This window comes from Ochlerotatus camptorhynchus, unplaced genomic scaffold (genome assembly GCF_037179485.1).
Source record: "Ochlerotatus camptorhynchus isolate MF236.1 unplaced genomic scaffold, CSIRO-AGI_Acam_v1.1 ptg000077l, whole genome shotgun sequence".
In the NCBI taxonomy this organism is placed as follows: Eukaryota; Metazoa; Arthropoda; class Insecta; order Diptera; family Culicidae; genus Ochlerotatus; species Ochlerotatus camptorhynchus.
The window spans coordinates 10,630,979-10,647,294 of NW_027040567.1; the positions used below are offsets into that span (position 1 = coordinate 10,630,979).

Genomic DNA, 16,316 nt, shown 5'->3' on the forward strand with positions numbered 1-16,316 from the left:
TGTACCCCTCGAAACATAGGAAAATCCACGAATCCCTCATTTTATCTGTCAAACTTTCATAGCGAATAACAAACAAAGTGTAGTACTAGAATTTTGATTAGAATGGGGTACGCTTACAGATATACTTGGGACCAATAGGCTAGTCAAGTAGTGAGCCATTTTAAAATCGTTGGCTTCCACCGGTTGATAGTACAGTGGTAATAATGACAACAATCCATACAAAATACAACTAAATGACAACCGATGCCAATTGGATTCGCAAAAACGTTTTTTAACAGTCATTACATTTTTAGTTTTCCTTGGATTTGTTTTCCTTCGATCTTGCTTTCCGTACTGAGTACCAATGTTACCGACGCCAGGGAGACAGCTCCCACACCTGGACTCTACCTATCGACCCATCAACTCATGAACCGGGGACAAACGGCGAAGGAAGGCGTGATGAGAGATGTTTGCCTTAGAAAATCCCGACTGCGCCGATTGGGATTGAACTCAGGCCCAGGGGTTGAAACGGTTGACGGTAGAACAATATTCGAGCAAAAAGAAAATTCTAGATAGAGCTGGAATTAGGGCGTAACAGCCTTTGTAAACAATGACTTCTCTCGTTGATTTCTCGGAATTCAAGGCACGCCTACACAAACCAATATATCCATCGGGTAGGAGAAGTCTTCCTCTACTCGATGGTGATGTTGATTTGCCAGGGAGAGCCATGGCTTCCGAGAAATCATCGAGAGAAGTCATTGTTTACAAAAGCTGTTACGCCCTAATTCCAGCTCTATCTAGAATTATCAAATAACGTGATTTCGTTCTAATTCCTCTTATCAAAAATGTTATTGCTAGGACATCGTTACTTGCTATTTTCAGAATGCACACAAGCACAACAGCTCTTATTGCGAGTAAAGCTAAAATACATATACAGGTATACCTCGATATAACGTAACGGTCACTATTGACTTCCATCATCAATATCTCCCTAATAACAATTGAATGATACAAATTAATATTACCAATAGATGGGGGATTATCTCATCTGTCCGATGGAGTTATTACTTTGCTTGTTTGAATGATCTTTTACGATAAATCGACGATGGAATTCAAAAGTGACAGTTACGTTATATCAAGGTACAGTTGTGTTCAATGCGCATGCCGATTTCCATACAAAATTGTCAACTTTGACATGATATAACTTTGTTAACTTATGATCAAGGTTGCGCCACCAAACACTACATACGCATAGATTCCCGGACACTGCGGGATCCCAGGGAACATCGAGGCGGACAACCTAGCCGGGTCAGGCCCATCGGGTCCTCCGTACTCGCACAAGGTACCGTTGCAGGACGTGAAGAGATAGATCACTTGCACAGTGCGGACAGCGTGGGCAACGGAATGGTCCAGTGCCAGACTTCCGTTTATTAGACAAATTAAACGTGACATCGGAAAGTGGGCGGACCTTGTAAACCTGCGAGATCAGAGGATTTTTTCCAGACTCCGGACAGGACACTCCCTAATTTCACAAGATTTCAGCGGAGGACCATTCAGGAAGACCTGTGTTATGCGTATGTCCACAATTCGAGCACCTTCGTTGCCTCTCCACGGTCTGCCTGCCAGCGTACGGGACACGCTAGCAGACGTGCCCTCAACTCAAGCAGCTGTACTGCGCTTTTTGAAGGCGGCGAAGCTATACTGCAGGATTTACCACCATCGATTCTTTCGGCCGCCCGGACATCCCCCCACTGGACGGGGCCCCCAAGGACCTCCTGATACTCAAGCAATGTGGCTGGGGGACCTCTTTCTAAGGCTTCCCACCCTTTACGGAGATGAACTAGCATACGGCTAAAAATCTCCTAAATACAGGAAGAAAAAAAAACTTATGATCAATTGAGCAGAAACGTTCGCCACAGAACTTCAAATATGTTCAATTTTACGATTACAAAATACCAAATTTTTGGAAGCACCTGTTGGAAAGTGAGACACTAGGTAAAATTGTTCTGCAAATATTTTAAACATTTTTACCGATTATATACATTTGTTAATTGGGTATTTCGAAAAATGTAAAATTTAAAATCTCAAAATTGTGCTGAAATGAAAATTCCCTCCCCTTGGCTAGTTTTTTAACCTGGACGTTGGTGGGCGGGCCTAATCTTATGCTTCATAGTGGAGCGTTGGAGACGGTTGGTTTAGGTCCGGCATCGTTGGCTCATGCCGTGACAAAATAGCGTCATGAGCATGCGATGAGGATTACTGAGCTTCCCCTCTCTGATGAACCATTGCATGAGAGAACCAAATTTCTAGCCTGAAGTGATAGTATCACACTTGTTACTCCTTTATTTGAAAGCCGCGTTGTAGTACGCTTACGTATAGGGACTGACGTTGGGTGCGATACTGGCGGGTTTTGCCGCAAATCACTCTTATTTTATTTATTTTTACGCAGATAGATTTATTTGGGTTTGCAAGGGAATTATACTATTGAAATATTTCAGAAAGTGACCAACAGTGCTCCTTCTACTTGCGTGACAAGCTTTCGTTGTTGTTTTCATTGAGGTATTACTCAGGGAACAATGGTATTGTGGTACATGGTATTGTAACTAATCTTATATGTGCTTCATTTTGATTTGCGATAAGTGTTTGAACTATGGCTCGGGATTTCCACTGAGACGTGCTTCTATTGTGACATAACCATACGTATTTTTGTGGTGCGACATAGTGGAAACGTGTGAGCGAAGTTGAAGCATATACCCTATGTAATTTAAAAATCAGCTAGGAAACTAACTTCAAAGTGAAGCATTTTAGTCACTTGAAGGTGTCACCTGGGACGAACTAATATATATTAAATATAGGTCAAAGTCAAACAACTTGAAACACGTTAAATTTTAGATTACATTCACAAGTGCAGGTACTTAATAAAGCATGGTAGGAAGATTAGAGATTTCAATTATTTATTAAATTAGACTAGAGATATCATAATCATCAAACGAACTTAAATAAGAAAATTTAGACAGCCTAGTAGCATTAAGTGAATTAACAGAAGAGTTAGGATACGGAGGGTCCGCTTAGGGAGGCAACTAGCCTTTAAAGCAACTGGCAACTAGCCTTTCCATGTATTTTCTGTTTATTTTGATTATTGCTTTAAAATATCAATTTGGTATATATGTGAAAGGATGAATCAGTGGGAGATGGATTTTCGGTTTCTTTACATTTAGCATCCCTATGTGTCATTTCCTCAAAACCCCCCAATAACCGGCCTCTTCAATCCCTTCCTTTTCCCATGGCGTTCAAGTGGTCCGCATAGACTATTCAGCCATTACCCGTCCTTAATCCTCGGCTTTGGATTGACTTGCGCTCCCATTGCCCCACCAAACGCTGCAAAATGAAAATGAAAATGAAAATTGTGCTGAAATGAAAATTATTAGTACTGCTATTATTTTGAACAATTTTACCTAGTGTCTCACTTTCCGGCAGGTGCTTCCAAAAATTTGGTATTTGGTAATCGTAAAATTGAACATATTTTTCGTTCTGTCGCGAACGTTTCAGCTCAATTGATCTTAAGAGAACATAGTTACAACTTGTATAGAAATCGACATGCGCTGCTATTGTATTGAACACATACCTGTATTCTTGACGGTCTTCGGTGACAGTGTCATATGGCAGAGACTATCATATGACATTTTGTTTGATACTGTACTATAATAGCTTGTTTTGCAAGTGTCGAAAGCAAAGGTAGCTGATTATCGCAGAACATGCGTCGACTATGGTGACGGCTTACAAGACTGCCCAGGCCCTTTGGAGTGAAAGGCAGTCACGTTTAGCACTACACCACCGCACAGTGGTGCCAAGGGTATTAAAACACGCGCTGAAATGGTTGTGATCCCGATGGTTTTGATCCCGAGTCATTTTGTTAGTCACTAGAAATAACCCAGGTTGCTTGGTTGTCCATTTGTATGCCTCTTTTCACACCTTCTCGATAACAGTCCGTAGTTTCACAAAATCACCATTTCAAATTCTGAAAAGTTGCAAGTTTCAATGCAAGTATTTCGGTTAAAGGTCACGCGGGGGCGGTCTGGTTTTTTCACCATTTCATTGCATTTTCTTGCACTATCTATTGCTCAAAGAATGGCCTGCTTGTTTTTGCCCGCTTAGACGTTATTGGTATTGGAAGTTGAGTAATTCTCAACCAAAAAAATGTAAATAACTTTTCAAATATTAATGATAGCAATTTGCAGCCTTCTAAAAAGATATGTAATTTGATGTTTCCAACATCTTTTCAGAACATGCCAAATATGTAGAAATATTTTAGAAAAAGCTACAGATACAAAATTGATTTTAACGATGTCTCCACAAAAAAAAACCTTTATATCTCAGCAGTTATAAGAACTATAAAGTTATAGTCTTCAGCAAAGTTCTTCACAGCAATAGTCTCTACAACTTTCTCGAACACAATTATTTTGTATCTCATCATATTAAAATAATAAATTTTGCATCTCACTTTTAAGTGGATTAATCTTTAATTTTCTTTTACCATAAGAAGGAATGTTGAAATTCGAGAAATATCTCCGAAGACACCTAGTACCTTTAATCAACCATTTCAGCGTAAATAAAAAAGAGCGTGTTTTGATACCCTTGGCACCACTGTGCACCGGCGCAACTACAGTCAGTACATTAGCGGACATTTCAAATGCTTCCCATGTTTTTTAATTACTGATAGATGTAGACGACATTTGAACATTTCACATTGAATTTCAACGTCATTGTTCGAAAATATCTGAATTATTATAATTTCAAAGTGCATGCTTCGAAACACTCTAGAGCAGATCAATGAATTTAAGAATTCATGCAGTTAGTATTCATTGACCACGTAAAAGCTCTTGACCTACTCAATCATATGAATCTGTGGGGCGCAAAATATAAACGGATAAAATAGTCAACCTTATCGAAGCGCATATATAACAGAGCCTTGTTCACCCTTTTACGGGTAGTCGCTGGTATGACGCTAGTATATATACTTACTATCACTGCTATCCTCATCGTAATCGATGATATTTTGTTTTGTTTTTAAGGGTTTTAACCGGATTGCGGTCATTTACCCCGGTAGGTGCAAATGCCCACCTACCACACCGTTGGTTGTTTAGGCGATTGTGGTACATTACCATGTTGCCATACAGAAACATTTTTATTTGATGTTGTGTGATGGATGGGTTGTGGTGTCAGACCCTGCGAGCCAGCCGTAAAAAAGCATTGCAACGGAAAATCAGCAACAGAGGAATACGAACCGAGACCAACGGCAACGAACCCAGCGACGAAATAGGACTTGCGATTGGAAACTCGGCACGTAGAACTGTCGATATGCAGGAGGTGTGTTGGACAGGATCCATGGTGCGAACGTTTAGAGGTAATCATACCATCTACCAGAGTTGCGGCAACACACGTGAGCTGGGCACAGCTTTCATCGTGATGGGCGAAATGCAGAAGCGCGTGATCAGTTGGTGGTCGATCGACGAAAGAATGTGCAGCTTGATGATCAAGGGCCGATTCTTCAACTTTAGCATAATCAACGTGCACAGCCCTCACTCCGGAAGCACTGATGATGACAAGGACGCATTTTACGCGCAGCTCGACCACGAGTACGATCGCTGCCCAAGCCACGACGTCAAGATCATCATAGGAGACCTAAACGTTCAGGTAGGCCAGGAGGAGGAATTCAGACCGACGATTGGAAAGTTCAGCGCCCACCAGCTGACGAACGGGAACGGCCTACGACTCATCGATTTCGCCGCCTCCAAGAACATGGCCATACGTAGCACCTCTTTCCAACACAGCCTCCCTTATCGTTATCCTTACGACATCAGGACCTATCGTGGCGCTAACATCGACTCTGACCACTACCTAGTGATGGTCAAACTGCGCCCAAAACTTTCCGTCATCAACAATGTACGGTACCGACGCCCGCCACGGTACAACCTAGAGCGACTGAAGCAACCAGATGTCGCCTTAGCATAAAGGGTGATACGGTCAAAATTTGGTCAATATCAACTTGACGTATTTCTTTCAATTTTGCATTCAAAAAACCTGAACACCCCTCATTTTGAAGGTGTGTGTGTGTAGAATGTTGCTCCTATTTTGATTTTGGAATTCACTCTTCAGTTGTCAACATGCCGTCCAAGCAAGAAGAGCAGCGTATCAAAATTTTGCTCGCGCATCGCGAAAATCCGAGCTACTCGCACGCAAAGTTTGGCAAAATCGCTAAAAGTTGCCAAATCAACCGTTACAAATGTAATTAAAGTGTTTGGGGAACGTTTGTCGACAGCCAGGAAGTCTGGATCGGGGGGAAATCGAAAACCGGAAGCCGCTGAGACGACAAAGAGAGTTGCCGGTAGTTTCAAGCGAAACCCTAACCTCTCTCTCCGAGATGCCGCAAATAAGCTGGGTGTATCGTCTACAACCGTGCATCGAGCCAAAAAACGAGCCGGACTATCGACTTACAAGAAGGTAGTGACTCCAAATCGCGATGATAAACAAAATACGACGGCCAAAGCGCGATCCCGGAGGCTGTACACGACGATGCTGACGAAGTTTGACTGCGTGGTAATGGACGACGAAACCTACGTCAAAGCCGACTACAAGCAGCTTCCGGGACAGGAGTTTTATACGGCAAAAGGAAGGGGAAAGGTAGCAGATGTTTTCAAGCACATGAAACTGTCAAAGTTCGCAAAGAAATATCTGGTTTGGCAAGCCATCTGTACCTGTGGCTTGAAAAGCAGCATTTTCATAGCTTCCGGGACTGTCAACCAAGAAATTTACGTGAAAGAGTGTTTGAATAAACGTCTGCTGCCTTTCCGGAAGAAACACGGTTGTTCCGTACTGTTTTGGCCGGATTTGGCATCTTGCCATTACGGTAAAAAGGCCATGGAGTGGTACGCCGCCAACAACGTGCAGGTGGTTCCCAAGGACAAGAACCCTCCCAACACGCCAGAGCTCCGCCCAATTGAGAAATACTGGGCTATTGTCAAGCGGAACCTAAAGAAGACCAAAAAAACTGCTAAGGGCGAGCAGCAGTTCAAGGCAAACTGGCTTTCTGCGGCGAAGAAGGTGGACAAGGTGGCTGTACAAAATCTGATGGCAGGGGTCAAGCGTAAGGCCCGGCAATTCGGATTTGGAAAAGCGGAAGCCTAACTGAATATTTTTCCTGAATTTTATACTAATTGAACTTGAAAAAGAAATTTAATTTGATTTTTTAAATAAACGATTTCACCGATTTACACGTGTTTTCCCTTGACCAAATTTTGACCGTATCACCCTTTACGCGCAGAATCTCGAGGCAGCGTTGCCAGAGGATGGCGAGCTCGATGTGCCCCTTCTAGAGGACTGCTGGAGTCTAGGGGAAGTACAACTTGATCTGAAGTAATATTTATTGTTAAAATTGCTCAAATTGATAGTTATTATAGGTTTTAGTTTAAATATTAATGATATTAAGTGTCAATTGGAAAGCTTCGAAGTAAAAAAAAAAAGTATAACTTTAACGCATGCACTCAATGACGTTTCATCGATTGTTTATGTTTACTGCAGCTTTCTGTTTGTCTTTATTGTTGCCTAGATTTTCGCCATCGATAGTTCTGATCGATTTCGGCTTTTGATGATAAAAACGGCACTGGATGTTCCCCCAGCAGCAAATCTCTCCAATTTGCAGGCTCATTGCGAATCGAGCGTAATACGACCACGGAACCATCACTCTAGGACTCCGTTTACAGGGTTAGCGTAGTCAGTCGATTCCCGTTCCATTGGAGGACAGCACATTAGTTCGCAGACGATAAAGAATTCGTGGAAATTATTAACTATTTCCTGGTAACGGAGAACAAGGTGAGGATTTCGGTGCAGTGGCCAACAAGATCATCAAGGAATGATTTACCTCTCGTGTGGAATCCATTTTTGATTAATCGAATTTCAAATGCATACTTTAAACCAAGAAATAGTCAAAAGCAAAAAAACAACTGTCAGACTAAATATAAGATTCGCAAATATCACACATATTGAAATATTTAATATTTCCACCATCGGTATTGATGCTGATACTTGGAGCTGTCCTTCCCCTAGGCTGGAGTACAGTAAAAGCAGCCATCACCGACGCAGCCGAGAGCACCATCGGGTACGCGGAAAGAAGTCGACGGAATGAATGGTTCGACGAGGAGTGCAGAGCGATTTTGGAGGAGAAGAACGCAGCGCGGGCGGTAATGCTGCAGCATGGAACCCGACAGAACGTGGAACGGTATAAACAGAAGTGGAAACAGTAGACCCGCATCTTTCGGGAGAAAAAACCGCCGCCTGGAAGAAGCGGAGTGCGTGGAAATGGAACTGCTGGCACGTTCCCAAGAAACACGGAAGTTCTACCAGAAGCTCAACGCATCCCTCAACGGCTTCGTGCCGCGAGCCGAAATGTGCCAATATAAGGACGGGAGCCTTTTGACGGACGGACGTGAGGTGATTGAAAGGTGGAAGCAGCACTTCGATGCGCACCTGAATGGCGAGGTGAACGTAGGCACGGGAGACTAGCGCAATGGAGGAAACTGAACCAACTCCCACGGTGAGGGAAGTTAAGGATGCCATTCAGCAGCTCAAAAACAACAAAGTAGTAGGTAATGATAGTATCGCAGCCGAACTCGTCAAGATGGGCACAGAAAAGTTGGCCACTTGCCTGCACCGGATGATAGTCAGGATCTGGGAAACATAACAGCTACCGGAGGAGTGGAAGGAGGGGGTAATCTGCCCCATTCACAAGAAAGGCGACCATTTGGAATGTGAGAACTTCAGAGCGATCACCATTCTGAATGCCGCCTACAAAGTGCTATCCCAGATAATCTTCCGTCGTCTATCACCTTAAATGACCGAGTTCGTGGGAAGTTATCAAGCCGGCTTCATCGACGGCCGATCGACAACGGACCAGATCTTCACCGTACGGCAAATCCTCCAGAAATGCCGTGAATACCAGGTCCCAACGCATCATTTGTTCATCGACTTTAAGGCGGCATACGACAGTATCGACCGCACAGAGCTATGGAAAATCATGGACGAGAACGGCTTTCCTGGGAAGCTGAGCAGACTGATCAAAGCAACGATGGACGGTGTGCAAAACTGCGTAAGGGTTTCGGGTGAACTATCCAGTTCATTCGAATGTCGCCGGGGACTGCGACAAGGTGACGGTGAAGAAAAATACGGATATTTTGACCGTACCTCCATCCGTGGAAGAGAAATTGAAGGCAATGGAAGCTGAAACGAAACGTTTGGAGGAAGACATGGATGCGGAACTATTGCTGCGTGAAAAGGAGTTAGATATCAAGAATGCTTTGAAGGCTAGAAGAATGCGGGAGAAGGAGCTGTGGAAGAGGATAGATAGCTACGCGAGAAGGAGTTGCAGGAAAAAAAAGCACCTGATCCGCATGAACGAACTGGAGAAAACGTATCGCGCCAGAAGATGTCTGCTGTGGACGTGCAGCTGCAGAAAGCGGAAATCATCGACAAGAAAAAGACGAAGAAGGAATTGCCGAAGGTAATCGAAGCACATCCCGGACCTTCAGGCACATCGTTGCTACCAAAGTTCAGACAACAGCAACGATAAATCGATCGTCAGCAAACCGAAGATCACGGAGATTGCCAGCGCATCTGAATGCGGGCAGCAGCGCACTGGGCCGAGCAGGGCACAACTGGTCGCATGAAATGGGCTTACAAAAACAAAACTCCCAAACTTCTCAGGTAAGCCAAAACAGTGGCCTTTGTTGGTGAGACAGCCTGAAAGGGGCAGCGCTCGAAGCCAACTTTTGCTTCCCAAGTCAGTTCCCAGAGTGATCGAGAAACTCCGTCAACTCTACGGTCGCCCCGTACAATTGCTACAAACCCATCTGGACAGGGTCCGCATGCTTGAACCGGCAAGGGCCGACAAGTTGGCCAGCTTCATTCCGTTTGGAACAGCTTTGTGAGCACTGCAGAACTCACACTTCACTTGGTGAATCCGATCCTAATCCAGGATCTGATCACCAAACTCCCGGACAGAGAGAAGCGGCAGTGGGTGCAATATAAAAGGAAGAAGAACGCTGTGAACATTTACGAATTTCATCTCGGAAATCGTGTGAGGCAAACGTCAACTTCGACTACACACCAGATCCTAGATCTACAGCTGAAGCAAGTGGAAAAAATAAGCCGAAGGAGAAAGGTGCTCTGTACAGCAACAGTGAAGGGGACCGATCGGGCTTCAACGCGTCCGAACAATAATAATATACCATTACGCTATTGCCAAAGTCTGTGATGGTAAAATCAACTTCCCTTAATTTTCACCAATCAAGATCATTATTTACAGGTAAATATTAATTTTATTCAATTACTATACTATACTGTCATTGCTTTTTATACTAATTCATTTCGGTATAATCAATTGACCTGCATTTAATGATATGTGAAAAGAGGAGACTAATTATAGTTTGACTTGGTCACTATGTTCTACTCACGTTCTGAAATGTGGCCTAGAGAATTGAGATTTGGCCTTTATAAAACCCCCTCGTCTCGCAAAAACAAAAAATCAAAATATTATATTTTTGAGTTTCCAAGAATTATATTCCTTAGTTAATCAAAATAGTATATGTACCAGCATGAAGTTGAAACAATAATTGAAAGTTGTAACAAATGAAACAAAAAAGGAATATTGATTATTGGGGAAATGGCTCTAATGGATATTTTTGGTCGCTATCGAAAATTTAGTTGATTGCTGAATTTATGTATAGGCCCAACTTAGGGGCATTTAGGCCGACATTACATCCATTTCCCCTAGCAAATTCTTATTACAAAGAGAGGGTTTTTTTCGTTCGGAATATTTTCATCAATTTTTTGGTAGTTATTGAATATTTATTAATCATTTTTGGAACGTTGCATCACTTGCCAAATATATCGGGTTTTAGATGTCAAATTGGAGGGTGCTCATCTTGCCCAGGGTGGCGATCCTGCTCCGTCTTACCATCCATAATATGTTTGAATAACTTTTTGCTCATAGGAAGGTGGCACCATGCTGGCAGTAGTTGTGAGATTAAAATTGACAGCTTACGTTAATCCATATTGTGAAAGCTGTAGACTTCGCTGGAAGAATCATGATTAATGACCAATGAAATTCATCGATACCATGGCTTCTGTTTGCTTTGACTTCAACATTTTCTATCACAGCTCAAATATAATTTTCAGAATTTGCTTATCTGAAGCTTTTGATCGCTTATTTTCCACCAGCCTCGCAAGAGTTGACCTTCAACGAACTTTTGATAGGGGTGGACGCAGCATATATTTCGTCCATTTATCAGCAATCTTGAGAAGTCGAAAATTTATTCCACGCACTTTCCACTACTGCGTCCCATTCGCACCCCCTCCCCGAAAAGGTGTTGGTATGCAGAAAAAAACACCGTTCCTCAAATTTGCAGTCGTCGCCTGGAAAGAAAGAGGAAATGAGCCACAATAAAGTCCCCATTATAATCATCTCACACGCATTCGACTTGATATCGAAATGTGAATATCGCGTGGAGCTAGACCACTGCTGACGGGGGTGAGTAGGGTATTCACCTGTAGCTAGCAGAAGTCGAGGTGCTTATCACGGTTATTTCGGCTTCCGGTATAGGTTTCCCCGGGGCGAACGGTCTGCACAAGCTGGTAGAATAAAAGCCGCATACATCCGAAGGCAGTTCCGGAGGGTTAAATAGTTTGATTGCCACCACTGCCAGTTTGATTGGTTCGAAAGGCTTCATTTGAAATTAGGTGTTGCATGCTGCTTCTGACTTTTCTTGCCACCAGAGGGCGAGCCGCCCTCGATCGTATGTCGTTATTACATAAAAATGTAGAAATTTATTCACCGCACTGAAGCACTGTTTGAAGAGGAATTGCCAATTTTTCGAAAATCTCCATGACTAGTTTATCCACCACTTGCGGGGCGACATCTGTCGGATTTCATGGTGGAAAGCATAACCTAATTTTGCTTGGCAGTTGCGATATCATATTTTCTTTTCGATTTGAGGAACGCATAATTACGCCAAAGGCTAGTGGCATGAACTGGCAGGACATTTATAAATGTGTGACTTCCCATTTCTCGAATAGTGACCTAATTACGCGCAGCTCAATTACCATAAAATCGGGATCAAGGAAAAGAAACGCTGGAGAAGGGCCGATTAAAATCTGATATCCACAAGTCCAACCCCTGTGTCGCGCTTTTCCCATACCAAATATACGTACTGTCACAAATGTTAGGACCCCCTCCCCACTTCAAGAGTGGACGTCATATTTGTATCGCCCCAAATTGCGTTTGGCGTCGTTGTAGCTTTTAGAAAACTGAAATGGGGCAATATTGGCCTAATTCTTGCGAGTCGTAGGTATCGATGTAAAAGAATGGAAAAGAAATTATATGATCGTAAATTGTAATTTGGTTGAAGTGGTCGCAAGTCGTCGATGGTGAATCGTACCTCGGCCTGAATTTAAGGTTAAATGAAGCAAATATAATTGCTCTGCTTCTCTGCGACGTCAGGGACAGCACTAAATCAAGAAACGCTATGCTGATTACCAATAGAGACCAATAGGAATATTGGGGGAATATTGAGTATTGGTTGGATATTCCGTGATGTTTGAATAATTGTTTGCCAAAACGTTTGTCTGCGTTTCCAGAGTTTTCTTCACGGAGAGACGAAACAACTCAAAAACGAGATAGAAAGTACTTAAAAATTAGTACTTCTCTATCACTACTGTTTTGAATACATTGATGTTCTCAATTATGTGTACTTTAAACTTAATCTTGAAGTATAACCAAAACTCTTGCTTTTACGTTAATTGAACTTATAACTATAGTTCTTATTTTTTAGGGTTTTCTGTCTCTATTTTGAGTTGTTTAATTTCCCGTGCTTTGAAAGTATTCAAAATCAAGTGTTGTGATTGCACTTGATTTTGGATGAAAAATCGTAACGTGCGCCATGTTTATTTCGTTTATTTGGCTTTGCCTTCTACCGACAGCAACAGAACCTGCGCATCGAAAGAAAGGATGGGGACCAGAACCTGTACGGAAGAAGGTAAGTGGTAAATTAATGTAGTTAATAGACGAAAATATATTTATTAAACATCATTTCCTTCTAGATCATCTGCAAAAATGCCTGGAATCTGTGGAGAGGAATTCGTCGTCCTTCCTCCATTGGCGGAAAGTGTCCACCAGCTGATGATTCATCCAGAATTTGAGGGCAGTGAATCCTGGAGTGGATGAGTGAGTAATAACATTTTAGTTTTTTGCCCTGATTTGCAGGTTCATTGATTCATGGTTCTCTATTTTCGTCTATATTAATTGTAGAGAGTAATTGAAACACGTCTTTATCGGTTGACGTTGAACAGTGGAATGAAAATTTTATTCAGAAACTTAGCAACTAATAACAAGTGCATATAGCGACGCGAATTACTGGGTTGCTACGATCACAATACTCCTCCCTAATCCGCGACGCCAGTTAGCTTCCGAAACTTCTGCTGCTTCTGAACGGTCATCGGCTTCGTGAACCCATCGGCTGGCTGTTCCGTGCTGCAGGCTATCATGCACGAAATGGTACCGTATACTGACGTGCTTGGTCCGGGGGTTATACGAACCGTTGTTGGCGATGCTGATTGCCGATTGATTATCGCAGCACACGGAAATCGGTTTGGCCTCGCAAAACTGCGACTGCAGATTACTCCACCACATAGCTTCCTGGATCGTGCGAGACATGGTCATGTATTCCGCTTCACAGGACGAAAGGGCTACGGTAGGCTGCTTCTTGACGTTCCACGAGATCGCACCTCCCTGCATCATGAACACATAACCGGTTGTGGATTTCCGGTCGTCCGCATCTCCTCCCCAATCGGCATCGCTGTACCCAACTATGTCCGCTGGACCGCTTGTCGAGTACTCTAGCTTCTTGGTTATTGTACCTTTCAGGTACCGGATTATCCTCTTCACCGCTTCCCAGTGAGGACGGCCAGGGTTGGCACTGTACTGGCTCACAACGTTGACGGCAAAAGCAATATCCGGTCGGGTGACTTGAGCTGCAAACGACAAACACCCGACTGCTTCCTTGTATGGCACTGACTTCATTTCTTCCATTTCAGATTTCGTCTTCGGTGCCATCGACTTGTCCAACTTGATGCTTGGATCTGCTGGTGTTGCAACTGGGTGGGCATCGGCCATACCGAAGCGATTGACGATGTCTTCGATGTAGGCTTGTTGATCCAACCACAGCTTGCCTTCTTCACGCTTCCTCGTGATTCTGATGCCAAGACATTGTTGCGCCTCCCCGAGGTCTTTCATTTGGAACCGCTTGTGCAGATGGGCCTTCAGCTTCTTCTTTTGCTTCCGATCGTTTGTGAAAATCAAGAGATCGTCGACGTAGATAGTCACAAACATCATCTTTCCTCCACGGATGCACCAGTACAAACAGGGATCCACGCTCGACCGTTTCAGTCCGAACTCCTGCAGTACCACATCCAACGGCGCGTTCCATACGCGGCTGGACTGCTTGAGACCGTAGAGGGCCTTCTTCAGTCTGCACACCTTTCCATTCGATGCATCGAACCCTTCTGGCTGGAGCATGTAGATCTCCTCGTCCTTCAGCTCGCTCTGCAGGAATGCAGTGACCGCGTCCATTTGGTCAATATCCAAGTTGTACCGCACCGCCAGTGCCATCAGATACCGGACGGTCGCGTACCGCACGACCGGGGAGTACACCTCGTCGTAGTCCAGACCAGGTCGTTGAGAGCAGCCCTTCACTACGAGGCGGGCCTTGTACCTCTGGATGGTTCCGTCGAGACCTCGCCTCGTTCGGTACACCCACTTGTTCCGAATTGCTTTCCGCCCTTCAGGCAGATCGGTGAGCACCCACGTGCTATTCTCGCTGAGGGATGCAATTTCCTCACGCATAGCCGCAATCCAATGATCTCGGTTCGGCCGCCGCAGAACCTCATCGTAGCTCGTCGAATCATCCATCGTATCATCGTCGCTCGTCGTGTTGAAGGATAACTGAGGGTAATGAACACCACCAGAAAAGGAACCGTAACTAATAAAGTCATTATACTTGCCTGGATTACGGCGCTCCCGACCGCTGCGCCTTAACCCTTGCTGCAACTCAGCTGGTCTAATCAGTTGCGGTGGGAGCGCAAAATCGGCACAGGCATCCTCGAATTCGTCTGCCTCACTGGACGAACTGTCGACAACGACGATGTCTTCCTCCGTTGTTTCGGTTTCACCAGGATTGCCACCCGGTTGATCGATAACAACAGCAGGCCCGGCTGCACCAGGTACGACGATGCCATTCGGTTGTTCGCCTAGAGGAAGCACAGCGTGTTGACCATCTTCAGGAGTATCAGCTGCACCGGACTCAGGACGATCATGGATTTCATCCGAACAAAGCTCCATGAACTCCACCGGCTGCACTCGTTGTTCTGCCATACAGATAGCGACGCCTTCTTCCAGTACCATGACATCTCGGCTAACGTGGAAACGATCATTCTCTGGATCATACACCCGGTAACCTTTCGTGTCTTCACAATAGCCGACGAAAATGCCTTTCTCGGATTTGGGATCAAACTTCTTCCTTTTCGCTTTCGGTACCAGAGTCATCACGCTCGAGCCAAAAATCTTGAGGTGCTTCAAATTCGGCTTCTTTCCGGTCCACGCCTCTTCCGGCGTTTTCTCTTCCAGGGAACGAGTAGGACATCGATTCACCACGTGAGCCGCGGTCGAAATACCTTCTGCCCAAAACTCTTTTCCCAGCTTCGCATCGTTGAGCATGCACCGCGCCTTTTCAACCAGCGTGCGGTTCATGCGCTCTGCCGCCCCGTTCTGCTCAGGCGTATACGGGCACGTGGTTTGATGTCGAATCCCATCGGACTCCAACACCTTCCGGAAATCTGCATTCACGTACTCCTTTCCGTTGTCTGAACGCAAGATTTTTAGCTTCTTGCCCGTCTGTCTTTCCGCTTTGGCCTTGAACGACTTGAACGCTTCGAGTGCTTGATTTTTCTGTTTCAAGAAGTAAACCACCACCCGCTTGCTTGCATCGTCCAGGAACGTCATGAAATAACGGCTTCCACCCAACGACGAAATCTCCACTGGTCCGCAGAGGTCGGAGTGTACCAACTCCAACAGTTCTTCAGCTCTTGACTCGCTGCTTGGGAATGAACGCCTCGTATGCTTGCCCTCCAGACAGGCAACACATCCTTCTAACGACCCATCTTGGAAATCTATTCCGTTGGCGATTCGCTTGAGCTTCTTCAAACCACCTTCGTGAAGATGCCCCAGACGTCGA

The 16,316-nt window shown here is 44.4% G+C and overlaps 1 protein-coding gene across 1 annotated transcript in view; it reads left to right on the forward strand.

The window, feature by feature from the left end:
- The window catches only part of hay (ATP-dependent DNA helicase hay), an 89,243-nt gene that overhangs the window by 59,731 nt on the left and 13,196 nt on the right, over window positions 1-16,316 (forward strand). The window lies entirely within an intron of this gene.